Genomic DNA, 8,384 nt, shown 5'->3' with positions numbered 1-8,384 from the left:
CATTAGCAATGCATGTATCCAGTGATCCAGGGTCATTTAAGAATAACATGAACAAAAGATCCAGTGGACCAGGAATCCAGATGGAATAAAGTGCAGGCTGTATTCCAAGTTGCCAGACGCTTTCTTCCACTTTTTCCGCTTTGATGTAGTACAGACAAAGCCAAAGTTGTCAATCGGCACTGTGATCGAACAAAGACAATTGTAACTTATGCTTCTTCCTGTATATAGTGGTGTACTGGTTACTGTTTTTGCCTCTAAGCAAATCTCACCGTTAGACCCCATCACCAAGCTACCAGTACTTCTCGCTGGCAAGGCACTCATGTCTCTATTCATGTTCCCAACTCATGTAACCCCGATGAAGCAGAGAGTGACCTTAAATATTTTGGATACTTCAACATGCCTAGAGTGCTTAATACAGATAACTACAATGTCTTTCACAGAGGAATTGCGTTCACAGAGGTTTGTTTAACAGCCACAGCCCTGATTTCTAGAACAGTTGCATCCTCTTTCAGGTTCTCTGGCATTCGGGGCTACAGGTCCACCTGGGCTATACCGGGCCCTGGCCTCCTGCTGCCACGTGGTAAGGTCTTTCTGAGTGCGGAACCCCATCCTGTCCTTCATCCACTATGCAGATCATTCGGGAGTCCAGCCCCTCCCTGCAGGGCCCGCAACAAGCTCCTGGTCCCCGCCCAGAGGGTAACGCCATTGCCATGGAGACGGCACCTGCGCCCTCTGTGGCTCCTTTCTCCAGTCCCTCCCCTCCGGCGCTCCCGGGCGGCGCGCCCGGGAGGCGCGCCCGCGTGCCCATCCTTTTGCAGCCCGGGCGAGTCGCGGGCACGAGCGAACGAGCAAGCGAGTGAGCGGCCGCGCGTGCGCACTGGCCACCTCCCCTAGCGGCGATCCGGGCCGCTGCCGCTCGCTTGGGCAGGACGCGGGGCGGGCGGGGGGAGGGGGGAGCGGCTTTGCTGGCAGCCCTGAGTGAGGCGGAGACCCGGGCGGAGCGGGCGGCACCGCACCTCGGCCAGAAGCAGCTGCAGCAGCTGCCCTAGTCCCCACCGCCGCCTCTCCAGCAGCTTCTGTCATTCCGCGCCAGCTGCTGCAGACAGAGGACGAGGAGGAGGAGGCGAGAAACTCCCACCGACCCACAGAGGTGAGTCCCGGGCAGAGCATCCTCCATCCTTGCCTGCCTCCCTCCCTTCCTGCCTCCCTCCCATCCTCTTCGTCCTCCCCTCCCTCCTGCTCTCCAGCCCTCCCGCCCTCATCTTTCCCAACATCCCTCTCTCCTCTCCGCTCCTTTCTCCTTTCCAGCCTTTCTTTCATCCCTTTCTTCTCTCACCCAGCCCTACTTCCTTCCCACCCTTTCTTTCTTCCCTGTCTTCCTTTCAGCCACTCACCCTTCAGTTCATCTTTGCATACCTTTCATCTATCTTCTCTTTATCACCCCTCCTTTTCTTATCCTCACCCCCTTCCCTGAGGGTGGGATGGTGGGAGCATCCTTGCCTGGTACAACTGTCCGGATTCGGGGGTTTCTTGAAAATTGGTTTCCTGTACCAAGAGAGGCACGCTCGCGCAGAGGATGCCCTGCAGTTCTTTACATTGTCAAGATTAAGGGTCAAGTTGGACAGAGTACTGGAAACTGGAAGGAATAGAGTCCAGGAACAATCTATGGATATGTGCTATAAAGGGTGGGGGTGGGGAGATCGTCACTTAGATATGTTTCCAACCGTCCCCCACTCCCCTCTTCAACAGTTTCTTCCTTTCTTTTTTTCTCCCCTGGGAATTACACATTCCCAGTGTGTATCACACTAATTTAAAACCCAGCCTTTTCTGCTGTGATTGTCGTCTCCATGAGAAACCACAAGGAAAGAGAAGCCTGGAAGGGAACAAGAAAGGAAAGAGGGGAGGGGTGAGGAAGGTTGGCAACAGTGGAAGCCTGAATCCCTTCCTCTAGGCCTTTCTGGATTGATGTTTTCAAACCACCCGCCTAATATTCAGCTTGGACTTGAACCTGTGTGTCCTTGGCTCCGTCACTACTTCACAGACAGAAACTCTCTCAACTTTAATACCGGTGCATTACACATTGTGTGTTTGCTTGGTATGCAAAACACCCGGAGAACTTGCTTTGAAGAAATAGAAAGATAACACTTTTTGTTCATCCCTGGTTAACTTCAAGACACTGAGAATGGCTAGCCAGCTATTGAAGAATGAGGCTCTACTCTGCCGTTTTGTAAACAGATCATTTTGATAGCTTTAGCTGTGTGGTAGGATTCAGCACGGGCACCCTCCGTCCTGCTCAGCCGCCTTATAGAAATCTTGATATTTCTGGGGAAAAATGTTCTGTGTACTTATTCCTAGATGTGTTTACACTAATGGGAAAGTTGAATTAGCTCTGGAGGGATTGTTCCTAAGAATTTTAAATTTTCGGTCAGTTTTGCATCAGTTGCTTACACCGAATCTTGTGTTTCACATTGCTGTCTTCAGCGTCACTTCAGTACATTTCAGTCTTCATCAAGAATGGCATGGCAGTTTTTCTGTTTGCTAATGTTTCTGAAAAGCTTAACTTATACATGGTGGCACAGCCATGCTGCTTCAGTATATCCTTTCAAGGGGTCTGATTGTGTGCACAAAAAATAGATTGAAAAATCAAAGACTTAGTTTGCCCCATTGAGATTCTTCTGTATGATTACACTCTCCCCCCCAGCCTTAACTTTACCATAAGTTAATTTTCTTGTATAGGTAGCATGTTTAGAGGGACCAAAGCTGGATTCACTGAAGTTGCAGTCAATAACTATAGTATGGAGAAAGTCGTGGATTTATTCCTCTTGTTGAAATTTTGATGACATTCCAGCAGTGTAATAGGCACTTTTGCATTTTATGTGACTGTAAAGTAGGAGTTGAGATGAAGAGAATTGCCTTCGAAAGTGACAGAGTGCCGACCTGCCTAAACGACTGATACTGACGGTCATGTGGATTCGTATTTGGAAAGTAGATGATATTAGCAAACAAGAGAAGCCTCTCTCCTTCACCTTCCCTGGAGGAATGCAGCTCCTTTCATGGCTTCCCAGGCTTATGATCCATGTGACAGGAGCTTGGTTGGAGTACCAGTTACTAATGTCTCCAGGAAGAATTGTGCTCAACTGTGTATGTGTTTGAATGGTTATACTAGATGACAGTGAATTCCATACACGTGTGACTTTGGTGTTGCTGTTTCTTTCCTCACCCTAAGTTTCAGCTGTGACAATCATCTATGGTAATAGTAAGTTTGTTTGGTTCTAACTTACTTTCAAAGGCCATTCTGCCTGCCAACCTATTACACTGGCTTTGTGGAGTTTTGGGTGTGGGAGGAGCAGTTCCTCACCCAACCTGCTTTTTCTGTTGCAAATCTTCCTCTCAGAAGCATGAGGGAGTATTTCTGATAAGAATACAGTGCTCACTATGAAATGAAAGGCACATTTTATCTGACTTTTGTTTATAAATATTCATCAATATTGTGAAAGGAGAGTGAAGTTATTAAAGAAATAGAAAATGAAATATTTTGTTTACGACAATATCTTAGGAGAGTAGATGAGTTAAATGAATAAAATATGAGGTAGAAAAGGATTTAATGCATAAAAAGGCAATTTGATGTAGCTGGGGTGTAGCTTAGTGTTAGTTTTCTTGCACATCAAGAGCCAGCCCTTGGTTTGTTCCACAACACCCCCAAAACAGAACACAAACAACAAAAGAGCACCTTGACCCCCTAACTAACAAACACATTTACACACATGCACTGCCTTTACATGAATTTTATTTCCAGAAGCATCTGTTTTTAATTGCATTGGGCCTTTAAAATACATATAAAGACCACATAGAACATGCTATGGACCTTCACATGAAATATTCTGGGTATATTCTGTATATGTTCTTCCCTTCAAGCTCTTAACACACATGCAAGCTAATGCTGAGTAGGGTGAGCTGTTGAAAGAAGTGGAAAGAAGAAAAAGACACTGTCTTTGGCCTCAGCTTGTAGGATAGTTGAAGATAAAAGGTATCCGCATGAGGTCCAGTTTCACAGCTGCAAAGAGCCAGATCTTTGTAGAACGCTTTCAAACTGAGTTCAGCTTCTCTTGCTCAAGAACACCGTGTGCTTTAACTGCTCTTTAAGAAACTTGTTTTATCAATGATATGAGATTATGATTCATGGAATTTGCTTAGAGATTAAATCTGTTAAGCACAAAATTTGAAGCAAAGTATGTGTTTCCTTAGCATTATTTTAATTAGGAGGGCAGGCTTTAAAGCATTCCAACATATCATATAGATGTGCACTATGGCTATGGAAGAGAGACCTGACAGTAGTTCTGAATGGGTGAGATGTCTGTGTGACCAGGAAAACAGTTTTATTTAGTAGAAGCATCCAGGCTTTTATAGAGATCCCAGAGAAGAATGTCAAGCAGTGTGGAGTCAGAGCACAAATGGAAGAGGAAGCCTGGTGTGATGGGAGAGAGGCACATCAACAAGACTATTCATTTTCTGGACTGTAGGACAAATTGGTGACCATTTTACAAAGCTATTAAACATGTCATCATAGTAAATATTCTACCATCTATTTGACAAGTCAATTGATTGTACTTTGGAATCCACTTTCTCACTGGAGATTCAGTTCCCCTTTACCTAGTTTTTGGATTTATTTCTAGGTTTGATCATACATATCTGGTACTCTATCTTTCCATAAGACACAGAACTCAAAGTCTTTGCCACAGGCAAACTCTCAATATTCTTTTCATGGATTTTCTTTAAACTGTGAGTCAGAGAAAACACATTACTTTTGCTAGATAATCATGGTTAATACAGTTGTTATCATACTTCCCTTTCCTTACCCCATGGGTATTCTAGGACTATATCTCTGTGAAGATGTTCTATTTAACATATGCAGAACTTCTTGAAGTTATTATATTTTTTGAGCTTTATGATTTACTCATTACATTACGTAATTACTAATTTTCCTTTTCACAGGAATGCAAAAACCATTACAGATGCCAATAGAGAGAGTGCTTTTAGGTGTCTTATTGGTATATTAACATGTGGTGACAGCAAGAAGAGTTATCTGGAATTGTCCTGATCAGGTTAAATATCTGTACAAGATGGAGGGACAGACAGATGTTTATAGACAAACATGGAAGGGTGTTAGTCAACCTTCAATTTTGGGTGAAGTTCATAAACAGTAACGTTTTGCCATCTAACAGGGAAAAAGATGGAAACTGAATAAATGAGTTCCTTCTTCTGAAAATATGTTTCCAGGAAGTTCTCTCTCTCTCTTTTTCTGCAACAAAGTTCAAAGTGGGCAGTGATTATGTGCTTATAGAGTTGTTCTGTTCTGTTTTTAATGTGTGCACACAACTTCATTTCTTTCTCCCTAGTAGTAAAACATTTACTTAGTGGTAAACCGTTAAAGTTATATTAGTCATAAGCAAGTGTATACTTCCAAAAATGAATAGTATTTAAACTGTAATGTTAAAATGTTTATTATTATTATCATCACCATTATTACTTTAACATATAAGTCACACATATAAATCACCCTATTTCATTACCATACCTCTCCCCACAAATATCTCTCAAATAGGCTGGCTGTTTTGTTTGTGACCCACTGAGATTAACTAGAACTGTTTATGTGACAAAGGTCTAGAAGGGTCCACTGGAACTACTGGGATGAGCAAGTGAAGAGCAGGTAGTACCTCTATCTTGGACGAATTATTGATGATGCAGGTTTTGGGGATGTCTGATACAGGTAACTACAGATGTGAGGTGATGGTGATAATGGCTGTGTGTCATCTAAAGGATGACATTTCACAGCCCTTTCTATCTTCTGCCTTTCGTACCCTGCTGACCCGAGCTTCCAATGTTCTGATTCTTAGAGGAGTTGGCATGAATGACTTGTTTAGGGACGTGGTGGTTTTATTTTCTACTTGGAATTCATTCTCTGTATTCTTGAAAGATTCCACAGTCTAAATAAAATATTTCAATTGCATTATTTCTAGTTGGTTTTGCATTAAAGCAACAGATAACTTTGAAAAACAACATGTTAGGTATTTTCAGTTTCCTAGTATGATGTTTTGCCTTTAAATATCAATTTGAACACAACCACAAATATGCATTTTACACCTCTTTGAAATCATTGCTTAGGGCATATTATAAAGAGACAGTGATAGTCTCATTTTATAACACTTAATATTTCATGTCTTTAATTTGAAAAATGATACTATTACTCAGTTTGATTTGAAGGCTTGATCCATAAATACAGCTCTTACATCATTACTTTCATGTGTATTAACAATAGGAACTTTCATATTGTGAAATGCAATTGTTTTCCCAGCAAAAGATATTTAACAAATGGGAAGATTGATTACAGATGACACACATGGACTAATTTTGTGTATTGATCTATAAAATTTATAGCTGCTGATCACTTAAGGGTGTCTTATATTTTTGCTGTCATAATAATAGAACCCATGTTTTAATTGTTTTAATACACATATGCACACACATGCACACACCCCACATGTGTATTTATCCTTTCTGTATCTGAATATGTTTTGTTTTCAAAGTGTTTGTGTGTTTATGTGTGTGTGTGTGTGTGTGTGGTCACATACCATGGCTCACATATGGTGGTCAAAGGACAACCTTGATTGTCAGTCTTCCACTTTGAGACAGGATTAACCATTGTGATACAAACCCCTGTCTCTCTGTAAGAGTTATGGGATTACAGATACATGATAATACTTTACTGGGGAATGGGGTGCACTGGAAGTGTTCATACTTGTGTAGCAAGCATATAATTTATCTTTTTGGCCTATATACACATACATTTGAGTATACATACATAGTTTAACAAATAGCTTTAAGAACTAAAACATGACCGAGAAATGAATGTCAACCACACATGGCATATGTGTGGCTGTCAGAGTTTGATGGAGTCATTTCTCTCTATCACGTGGTTCCCAGGGTTTGAACTCACAAACCTTTACAAATACATTTCTTTCACTCCATGGAAAGCCTGCCTTGATTAATTTTAGCAGAAAACTTCTGGTTACACTCCCTTGAATGTGCGTGTGTGTGCATGTGTGTGCGTGTGTGTGTGTGTGTGTGTGTGTGTGTGTGTGTGTGTGTGCAGAGATCAAAAGTTGATGTTAGATGTTTTCTTAGATCCTGCTTGGCTTCATTTTTGAAACAGAGGCTCTTGCAGAGCTGAAAACACTGGGATTTTGGATAATCTAGCTAGCCTGCTTTCCCGGGGAAGTTCCCTGTTGCTTAATCTGGATTGCTGAGATTACAGCTGGTTACCATACCTGCCCAGCATTTAAGTGGATGTTGTGGACAAAGATTCAGGTTCTCAGATTTGTGCAACAGCTGCTTTAGCCACTGAGCCAGGTGTTTCTATTTCTCACACAAATGATGAAAACTTAAAAGCCACAGAGTGGAGCTAAGGAGGTAGCACAGTGATTAAGAATATTGCTGCTTGGGCCGGGGCGGTGTTGGCACACACCTTTAATCCCAGCACTTAGGCAGGGGCAGGGGCAGGGGCAGGGGCAGGGGCAGGTGGAGTTCGAGGCCAGGCTGGTCTACAGAGTGAGTTCCAGGACAGCCAGGAGAACACAGAGAAACCCTGTCTCAAAAAAACAAAAACAAAACAAAAACAAAAACAAACAAACAAAAGAACATTGCTGCTCTTGCAGAGGATCCAACTCCCTGTCATTCCAGTTCCAGGGTTCCTGAAGCTTCTGTCTCCCACAGGTACCTGAACTCATCTGACACACAACACATGTATATTCACATAACTGAAAATAAAATCAAACCTGAAAAGACACTGGGATGCCACAACATTAATCATGAAGTTTCTAGATGAAAATTGCCAATATCAAGTTTAGGTGAGAATTCGAAGCAACTGTATACAACACTTACCCATGACTGGTAACAATGTAATATATTGGAAAACAGTTTGGCACTTCTCCTAATTTTAAAAGTGCTTTCAGTCCATGACTGAGAAAAATAAAAAAGCAAGTAACTTTTGTGTTAAAAACTTGTGATAGCTTTATTCATTGTATCTTTAAAATTAAAACAACTGGAAGCCCTGTCAAATGCCCATGTAAGGCTATTTGTTTCAAAAAGTTAGCAAAGCTCCTCCTACTGCTGCTGCTGCTGCTGCTGCTGCTGCTGCTGCTGCTGCTGCTGCTGGAGGTGTCTGTATAAGGTCATCAAATCACTTTGAATAGCAGTTGTGTATGATCTGTCCAGGCAGGGAAAGAAATGCATTTGAAAGGGCCAGACATTGGTGGGATGGGTCTTGGGTATAAAACTGTGTTCAGCTCTTATTGCCTGGCCTGCTCTCTGGTCTCTCTGTCAGCCTC

At 42.4% G+C, this 8,384-nt stretch overlaps 1 protein-coding gene across 4 annotated transcripts in view; it reads left to right on the top strand.

Annotated features, from left to right (window-relative positions):
- Positions 1-870: 870 nt before the first annotated feature.
- The window catches only part of Ctnna2 (catenin alpha 2), a 1,082,633-nt gene continuing 1,075,119 nt past the window's right edge, over positions 871-8,384 (top strand). For 2 of the 4 annotated variants that reach the window (XM_021164216.1, XM_021164213.1), the window contains exon 1: positions 891-1,150. The gene's annotated coding sequence lies outside the window, so the exon portion shown is untranslated. Of the gene's footprint in view, positions 1,151-8,384 lie in introns of all 4 variants that reach the window. The other 2 variants (XM_021164215.1, XM_021164212.2) reach the window with 2 other exon arrangements.

The sequence above is a fragment of the Mus caroli genome, chromosome 6 (genome assembly GCF_900094665.2).
Source record: "Mus caroli chromosome 6, CAROLI_EIJ_v1.1, whole genome shotgun sequence".
NCBI lineage: Eukaryota > Metazoa > Chordata > Mammalia > Rodentia > Muridae > Mus > Mus caroli.
This window is presented reverse-complemented; position numbering and strand designations above follow the sequence as displayed.